Source organism: Camelus dromedarius, chromosome 20, assembly GCF_036321535.1.
Source record: "Camelus dromedarius isolate mCamDro1 chromosome 20, mCamDro1.pat, whole genome shotgun sequence".
Taxonomy (NCBI): Eukaryota; Metazoa; Chordata; class Mammalia; order Artiodactyla; family Camelidae; genus Camelus; species Camelus dromedarius.
In genome coordinates, this window is record NC_087455.1 from 18705712 (window position 1) to 18714536 (window position 8825).

Consider the following 8825-nt stretch of genomic DNA (forward strand, 5'->3'; position numbering starts at 1 on the left):
TTTGGGAAAAAACTTGAACTTGATTTCTATTGGGGTTAAAGAGGTTGTAGAATTAGACCCAAACGTAACAATACAAAAACTCAAGTGTAAGACACACAAAAATACAAATGTGAGGAATTGTTGAAGAATTATACAACCTTCTAGATATTTCTAAGTGTGGAATGGCCACAAGAATCTTGATCTGTCTTCACATTGTTTCGGAGGTTCAAGGCAAGCCCTACCCCACAGAACTTAATTCGTGGCCATGTTAAATCTGTCAACTAGAAATACTGCATTGACGGATCTATGACTTTAGCTTTGAGAAATTCCTTTTGTTCTCTGCCCCTTCCTCCCCAAACTCCAGTCCCTACATATACTGCCAGCTATTGCCTCTCTGGGGTCCTCAGATAATTTAGAAGAATAGAAGATAACTCTGTCTTATAGAATCTGAAGAAGCTACTGACTTCAAAACTCAACCCTATATCATGAGAATCAGCTAGACCATGAAGTGTCTCAAGGTGAGTTCAAAGACGCAAACTTTGACAAAAGTCTGTGTAAAGTAAGAATTTTCATTGCTCCTATGTCACCATAGCAACCATCTCCTATAACAAGTAGCTACTGTTATCAGAAACAAACTTGCAGAAGTAACCTGTTCTTCTAAATGGGGTTCTGATGACTTAATACAAGCGATGTCATGGTCCGTAATACACATGGGCTAATTAACACTTGGTAACAGTCATTTGGATGAAGGTCAGCAAATTTTTGATACCAGAGATACTGCTCAGTCCTTTCCATGCCTTGATACCACTAAATAAAGTTAACTCAGCCAATGTGGAGATGGTATAGAATTTGAGTTCTATTTCTCTTATCCTGCAATCAAAAAGAAATGAAAATAGAGGTACTACAGCATCTTTTTAGATAATGGAAGAATCACTATTCAAAGGGGAAAGTTATGTGTGGCAAGGTAGGTGACAGCACGGTCTCAAGACTCATGCGGTGCCTGCACAGATAGATGATCAACATACATTCGTTGAATAAAGAAATGAAGGAAGGAATTGGGATTATGTTAAATAGTGAACTAGAAACAATTATGTGACTAATGGTTGCCTTAGCATTGAGACATTGCTATACTGAGCATTAAGGTATTTATTATTATTGTGCTCTAGTCTTCACGAGGAGCCATGGTTTTTCTTACGAGGTCATTGGCATTTTGAGGGAACGGTCAGTTTTAAATTCTTTGCTTGAGTTCATTATATTGGTTAGATCAACGAGTTCTAAGGAGACTGCCAATTCCGTTTGTGTTTTAACTTCCATTCATTCTCCTTTTTGGTTTAGAAGCACCTGGACAACATTTGAGATTTTGTGCTTTTTGCATCTGATGCCGCAATGGCTGATTCCAGGTAGGCTCAGCAAACAAATTTTGGAATCAAGTGAAGGAAGTTGTTAAAGTTGTATTTCAACTCATTTCTAAACAAGAGGGTGGGGAAATGCAATTGCAAGAATAATAAAAGCGATGGATAAAAATCCTTACACAGGGCTTTCCCAAGGCACTTGGGACACTTTGAAGATAGTAATTAACGCTTGTTAAAGTCCTGTGGGGTAGGAAGGGGGCAAGGATGATTAACTTGTTTTATAGGGGAAATGAAGCAAGAGAGCTTTAATAAACTCCCTCGTATCAGGCAGTAATTATGTAAAAGAATGAAGTGTCGAGCGCCCAGCTCCTCTTTCTCAAGCCCTTGCTCACCAAGGCACAAATGAGAGCGCTCCCGAATGCCGTCTTGAGTGAACTTCAGCAAGCTTCAGACTTCTTTCTCTTCGCATCTGGCTCCTCTGACCAGGTGTTTGAAGCCCCTTTTCCACTGTGCAAACCCCAGCCCTTACCTTCCCTCCCTCTCAGTGGATGAAATTACTTCCTATTTCTCACAGATCCTTGAAGCCCTATGCAGTGAACCCTCAACCTTCCTTCTCTCTGACTCAAAATTTTTTTTTACCTTTACCCATTTTCTGCTCATTCCACTTCCTTGTTTCAGAGTCTCACACCTTTCACATCGGAGTCCATTCACTCCTCTCTGGATTCCATGCATTACAGCCTTCTGGCGGGGGTCGGGGCAAGCAAAGGCTTTTCTGACACCTGCCACCCTTCGCATCTTAATCTCTCCTCCTCCCTGAGCCCTTTCCTGTGAAGCTAAAATCAGGCTCAAAACTCTCCTTCCCTGAAGATACTCTTCCTTGGCGTTGCTTTCCTTTCATGTGAATTCCCTTTGTCCCTCTTCCCGTGATTGCTAAATTTCTGAAAAGAGCAGCCTGCTCTTATGGTCTCCTTGCAGTGATCATTTGGACTGCTCTTGTTTTCCTGAGAGGCAGCAGGAGCTTTGGAACCAGACTGCCTGGATTCACTCCCAACCAGAGAAAGGCTGGCCTTGTCACTAGTCTGCTGTTGCCTGGTAAAAAGTGATCATTCCTTCACTTCTGTCTTTTCCAGCATTGATTTATCCCCATCTGCAGTTTATAGGAGCTCTACTTGGAGAGACACTTCATTTTCTTTTGTCTTCAAATTTGAGCTCCTGTCTGATAAAAAGGCTTACCTTGCCTAGAAAATTGAGCTTGTGTAAGGAGAATGACTTACAGTTTTTAAATTTAGGTTTTTATCTTAATTGGAAATGAGGAAAAGAAGAAGAACCACCACCACAAAGTGAAAAATAGATCAGTGAGTAAGGGCTGGGCACCATTCACAGCGCTCTTCCTGTCTGAGAAAAATCTCTGTACACGCAGATGCAGATGATCACTTCTGTCCGTGGGGAAGATGTTTTCGTTAGACTTTAATGTAAGGGTGAGGCAATCTTATTTCACCACTTACCTGAAGATCTTACCAGCATCTCTTTCCTACATGTGGTTTAAAATCACTGATTTGGTAGATAAGAGAGGTCTGAGTGTATCAGGGAGATTGTTGCAGGGTAAGAAATGTGCTCTGAATGAAGGGAGAGTGAAGAAAGAGCAGAGGGCTAAGGCCAGCTATTGTAGTAGTTCTTTGGTTAAATAAAGCACCATTTTTATGCCAAAAATGAAATTTGATGGCGCTTGGAACAAGAGACTGTCAATCTAAAGATACCAAAAACCCGAAGAAGGCTTTGACTGTTGCCTCTAGCTGGCAGCCACTGGATAGACATTCATTTCATTCATTCCACAAACATTTATGGGACACTTTCTAAACTAGACACTTGGAAGCAGTTCTTGTGCTGAAGCAGTGCATAATGTGGGGCATGAGACAGCTTGATAAATAAACAGTTTTATGGTGATAAATGCAGTGGATTAGGTTTCCCATAAGGTGTGAAGAAAGGATACAGATTCAAGAAGCAGGGTGAGCATCCCTGTGGAGGTGCGGACGGAGTGGCCCTTTGGCGGAGTAAGCCTTGTGTGAAGTGGGAGTGGAAAGACACTTCGGGAGAAAGAATGGGGAAATTTGGGAAGCAAAGAGTCAGAAGAGGGAAGGATGTCAGGGGTCAAAATTTCAACGATGTTGAAATAACACCAGTGGCAATAAAAATGGGGGTAAAAAATACAAATAAAGAATTAAGCTTTGCAAATAAAAGATTCTGGCTGGGAATGGGAAATGTAAACCATGACTTAAAAACCCCTGGGAAGAGGATTGTAAAGTGGACTGTGTGTGGGTCTGAGTGACCTTGACCATGCACAGTAATTCTAAGAGCCCCAGAACTCTTTAAATGGTCTCTCAGGCTCCAGATCACAGTCCTGATCTCAAATACACCGTGTTCTTGTATTTCATGGGAAACCACTTTCTACGTACGTTTATTTTCATCTTTGTTCCGTATGCCCTACTGCAGTGTGATGCAGACTCCACGTGCCTATTGGAGTCTAAGTTTGCTTTGGTCTCTAGCTATTCCTTCTAGTCACAAGGATGGATGCGAAATGCTCCAGGCTGTGTTTGCTTTGTAGGGAGAAGTCTGGAGTAGCTGTATTTCCGCTATGCTCCTTGAATTTTTCCTGCAGAAATGATGACTAGTGGAAGTGATGCCTGATGCCTTCATCATCTCAAGTGGCTCACCTCTGTCAAGGGATTTTCACAATGAAACTGGACGTTGTATAAAGAAATAGGCAGTGTTTATAAAGAAACAAAGAACTGCTTTTTTTGAAAACCAGTTTTACAGGATATGGAGCAATTTCTCATACCATCCTTGGCAAATATTTTTAAACATGGCCCCGAGGATGAAAAAAAAAAAAAGCACAGCTTCTGAGATGGTTATTTCTCTCTCTCTCTCTCTCTCTTTTTCTGTTGTGTATCTGTTAAAAGAAAGACTTAAGAGCAAGGAGGAAGTCATATCCACTCAGCCCCTTTATGTTGTCCTTGTTTTCACATGTGTTACTTCCCACGTGTAACGTATCAGCGAGGCAGCTAGTGTTACGATTTCCATTTTCTAGAGGAGGAAACCAAGGACCAAAAAGATTAAATAATTTGTAGAAGAGCCCAGAATCAGCAAAAGAGCTGAGATTGCAGGTCTTGCCTACCTGAGTCTAAAGCTTCAACTTCTCCCACTATCCCAAGTGGCAGCACTTTGAGGGCCCCTGATGCTCACGGGACCCTATCCTTCTTCCTTCGTCAATAAAAATGTAATACTTTTCATTGAAAAGTGCACATGTACCTTCAAGGTATAGTCTAATGGGTTTTTCACAGACGGGGACATCCATGAACCAGATCCCAGATCAAGACACGGAGGATCCCTGGCATCACTAGAAATCCCCTTGTGTTCCTGGCTGGTTGTGAACCCCTATATCCAGAGTCATCCTTGACGTGTACCATCGATTAATTCTGCCTCTCTCGACTTCACACACATGGATTCATATAGTCTTCTGATTCTGGCTTCTTTCACTAAACATGTTTGTGAGATTCATTCATCCTATTGCAAGTCACTGATGATGGCTCATTCTCAATGCTGTGTCGTGTTCCATCGTGCATTTATACCACGATTACCCATTCTTTTGTTGCTGGGACGTTGAGTTCTTTCATGTTTGGCATTTGTAGCGCACAGAATAACAGTCCCCTAAAGATGTCTACATCCGAATCCCTGAGAATACGTTACCTTACGTGGCAAAAGGGACTTTGCAGATGTGATGAAGTTAAAGCTCTTGAGAGGGGGAGGTTTTCCTGGAATATCCAGGTAGGCCCAATGTAATCAGGAAGGTTCTTATAAGAGGGAGACAAGAGAGTCAAAGTCAGAGAGAATATGTGATGATGGATGCAAAGGTTGGAGTGATTCATTTTTGAAGATGTTTCGAAGGTGCAATCTAAGGATGGCCATTGGCTTCTAGAAGTTGGAAAAGACAAGGAAATGGATTTACCCTGAGCACCCCCAGAGGAACTCTAGTTATACTGACACCTTGACTTTGCCCCATAAGACCCATTTGGACTTCTGACCTGCAGAACTATAAGGTAGTACATTGGTGCTGTTTCAACCCATGAAGTTCATGGTAATTTGTTACAGCAGCAATAGGAAAGTAATACAAGGCTGTTATGAGTAGAGTCACTGAAAATTCTAGTACATGTATTTTGGTGAATGTACAAACACATTATTGCTGAGTATATATCCCTGGGAAGGAGATTGCAGAGCCGTGGGATGTGCATGTTTCAGCTTTAGTCAATGATGTCAAATAAATTTCCAAAGTGGTTATACCAATGCATACTCCCTGCTAGAAATGAGAGTTCTGGTTACTCTACAACTTTGCCAACACTCAGACTTCACTTTTTTCATTTTAGCAATCCTGGGAGGATGCAGTGGTATCTCTTTGTGGTTTTATTTTTTAAATTAAAAAAAATAATTTATTTTTATTTTTGAGGAGGAGGCAATTAGTATTTTTTTTTTAAACAGAGGTACTGGGGATGGAGCCCAGGACCCTGTGCATGCTAAGCACGCACATTAATGCTGAGCTATACTCTCCCCACTGTTGTTTTAATTTACATTTCCCCAGTGACCGACGAGGGTGAGTACTCTTTCATGGACTTCTTGGCTATTTGACTTTTTTGTGAAGCATTTGTTGAGGTCTTTGGCCCATTTTTTCCTCTCTACTGTCTGTCCCAATTATTTTGGCTACAGAATTCCACTCAGCCCCGTTTTCCTGAAACTGTACTTAAGGCTTCAAAATGATCTTTCTTATCGTTCTAATTCTCATTTCTTTAATTGCCACCAAAGAAATGTATCATGAGCTGATTTAGACCTAGTCATGAAACACTGTTAAAAGTTTCTGAATGCCTCTTTTGCTTTGCAATTTTAAAAGAGGCTTTTTGGTCTAATTTCTTGACTGTGCCAGCATCTTTGCAACCTCTTAACCTAGGCCTGCACGGTAAGATCTAGCAGCTCTCATTTAGACCCCTGGGGGCTTTCCACTCAAAAAGCAAAGTCTGCCACACAGCCACTCTCTTCTGTAGCCACATTCGACTGTTAGCAAGGAGTTACAAAAAGCTCCATGGTTTATGGGGTTCAGGCCTCATGGGGGACACTAACAGATTGGTAGGCCTTCAGTTGACTTCCAAGGATGTACTATTCCTCGTGTTGCCTTTCAAAAAGGAAATTTTAAAACATTCCATATTTTATATCTAGTACACACATTGCCATTCATTGATGCATACTTTTAAATTAAGTTTATACTTTTTTTTTTTTTGGAAGGGGGTTAGGTCATTAGATTTATTTGTTTATTTATTTATTGTTTAATGGAGGTACCAGGGATTGAACCCAGGACCTTGTGCACGCTAAGCACTGCACTCTACTACTGAGCTATACCCTCCTCCCTTAAATTAACTTTAAATTAACAGAGAACACTGACTTTTGTTCATGAACAGGTCTCTGAGTTTTAACACATGTATAGGTTCACGGGACCATCGCCACAATTAGGATGGGGGGAGATCCTTTGCCCCAAGCAACTTGCATGTGCTCTCCCTTCAAGTGCCACCCTCTTCCCGCTTGTCACCTGCAGCCACTGATTTGTTATCTGCCCCTCAAGCTTTTGTCTTTTGGAAAATGTCATAAAATGGAATTTTACAGTATGTAATCTTTTAAAACTGGTTTCTGTCATGTAGCATGACACCTTTGCAATTCATCCACATTATTGCACACCTCTTTTTATTGATCCTTTGACTTTATTATTCCTTATGATTCTTCTATTCCATTGTACGGAGGTACCAACAGTTTGCTTACCTATTTACCTGTTGAGGGACAATTTGTATTCTTTCCAGTTTTTGGTATTTATACTGCTCTCAGCTTTTCTGTACAGGTTACTGTGTGAACATGGTTTTCATCTCTCTAGGGTGAATACCTGGGCCAAGTGTGCTAACTTTTATAAGAAGTTGTCAAATTGCACAGTGGGCACTCCCGCCGGTAATGTGGGAGTGGTCTATTTATTCTGCATCCTGTATATGCAATATACTGCATAATTGGCAGTATTTTTTATTTTAGCCATTCTAATAAGTGAATGGTGGTATTTTATCGTGGTTTTAATTTGACTTTTCCTAATTGCTAATGATTTGGAGTATCTTTTTGTTGGTTATTTGCCATTTTTATATCCTCATTCGTGCAATGTCTGTTCATTTTGCCTGTTCAGACATGAATTGTCTGTTTTCTAACTAAGTTTTGAGAATGCTTTATGTACTCGGGATGCAAATCCTTTGTCAGATATATGACTTATAAACATTTTCTTCCAGTCCATTGCTTGTCTTTTAATCCCCTTAAAAGTGTCTTTCACGAAGAAAATATTTTAATTTTGACAAAAACAATGTATCATTTTAAAAGAAAGGAGAGTGCTTTTCGTATCATTCTTTAGAGCTCTTTGCCTATTTCCAGGCCATTAAGGTTTTCTCCTGGAAGTTGTATAGATTTATATTTTATTTAGATCTATGATCCATTTTGAGTTAATTTTTAGATAACATGTGAAATTTAGGTTACATTTATTTATTTTTGCTCACAGATGCCCGATTGTTCCAAGATCACTTGTTGAAAAGACTATTTTTTTTTTTTTCACTGAAACGTATTTGCACCTTTGTTAAAACAGGCCGTATTTGTATGGGTTCTGGACTCTCCGTTTTCCTCCCATTGATTCATGGTTATCCTTTCACCAGTACCACACTCTTGATTACTGTGGTTTTATAGGATAAAATTGTATAACATATGCCTCGTCCCTTATTCTTCTTTTCAAAATTGTTTCAGCTATTCTAATTCCTTTGCCTCCCCATATAAATTTTAAAGTCAACATGACAAGTCTACATGTTAAAAAAAAAATCCTGCTAAGAATTTGATTAGAATGAGTTAAATCTATAATTCAGTCTGAGGATAATTGACTCGTGTTGAGTCTTCCAACAGATGAACATGGTGTGTCTCTCTCTTTTTGTATTCTCTGACTTATCTTAGCATTTTGTAGTTCCTAGTATAAAGACACTTCATGCATTTTGTTAAATTTATTCCTAAGTATTTTATTTGTTTGGAGTTGTTATACATGGTATTTACAATTTTCCCCCCAATTTTACATTGCTAGTATATAGAAATAGGATCAATTTTTGGGTAATGATCTTGCAGCCTGTGACCTTGATAAACTCATTTGTTAATTTCAGGAGTTTCTGTTGATTCCTTGAGATTTTCTATTCAGACAATTATGCATTTCATCTTTGATTAGAAACAGTTTTATTTCTTCCTTGCCAATCTGGTTGCCCTTTATTTCTTTTTCTTGCATTACTGCACTGGCTGTGACTCCCAGGATACGTTGAATAGGAGTGATAAGAGTGCAAATCCTTATCTTGTTCCTAATCTAAGGAGAAATGTATGCAGTCTTTCATCATTAAGTATAAT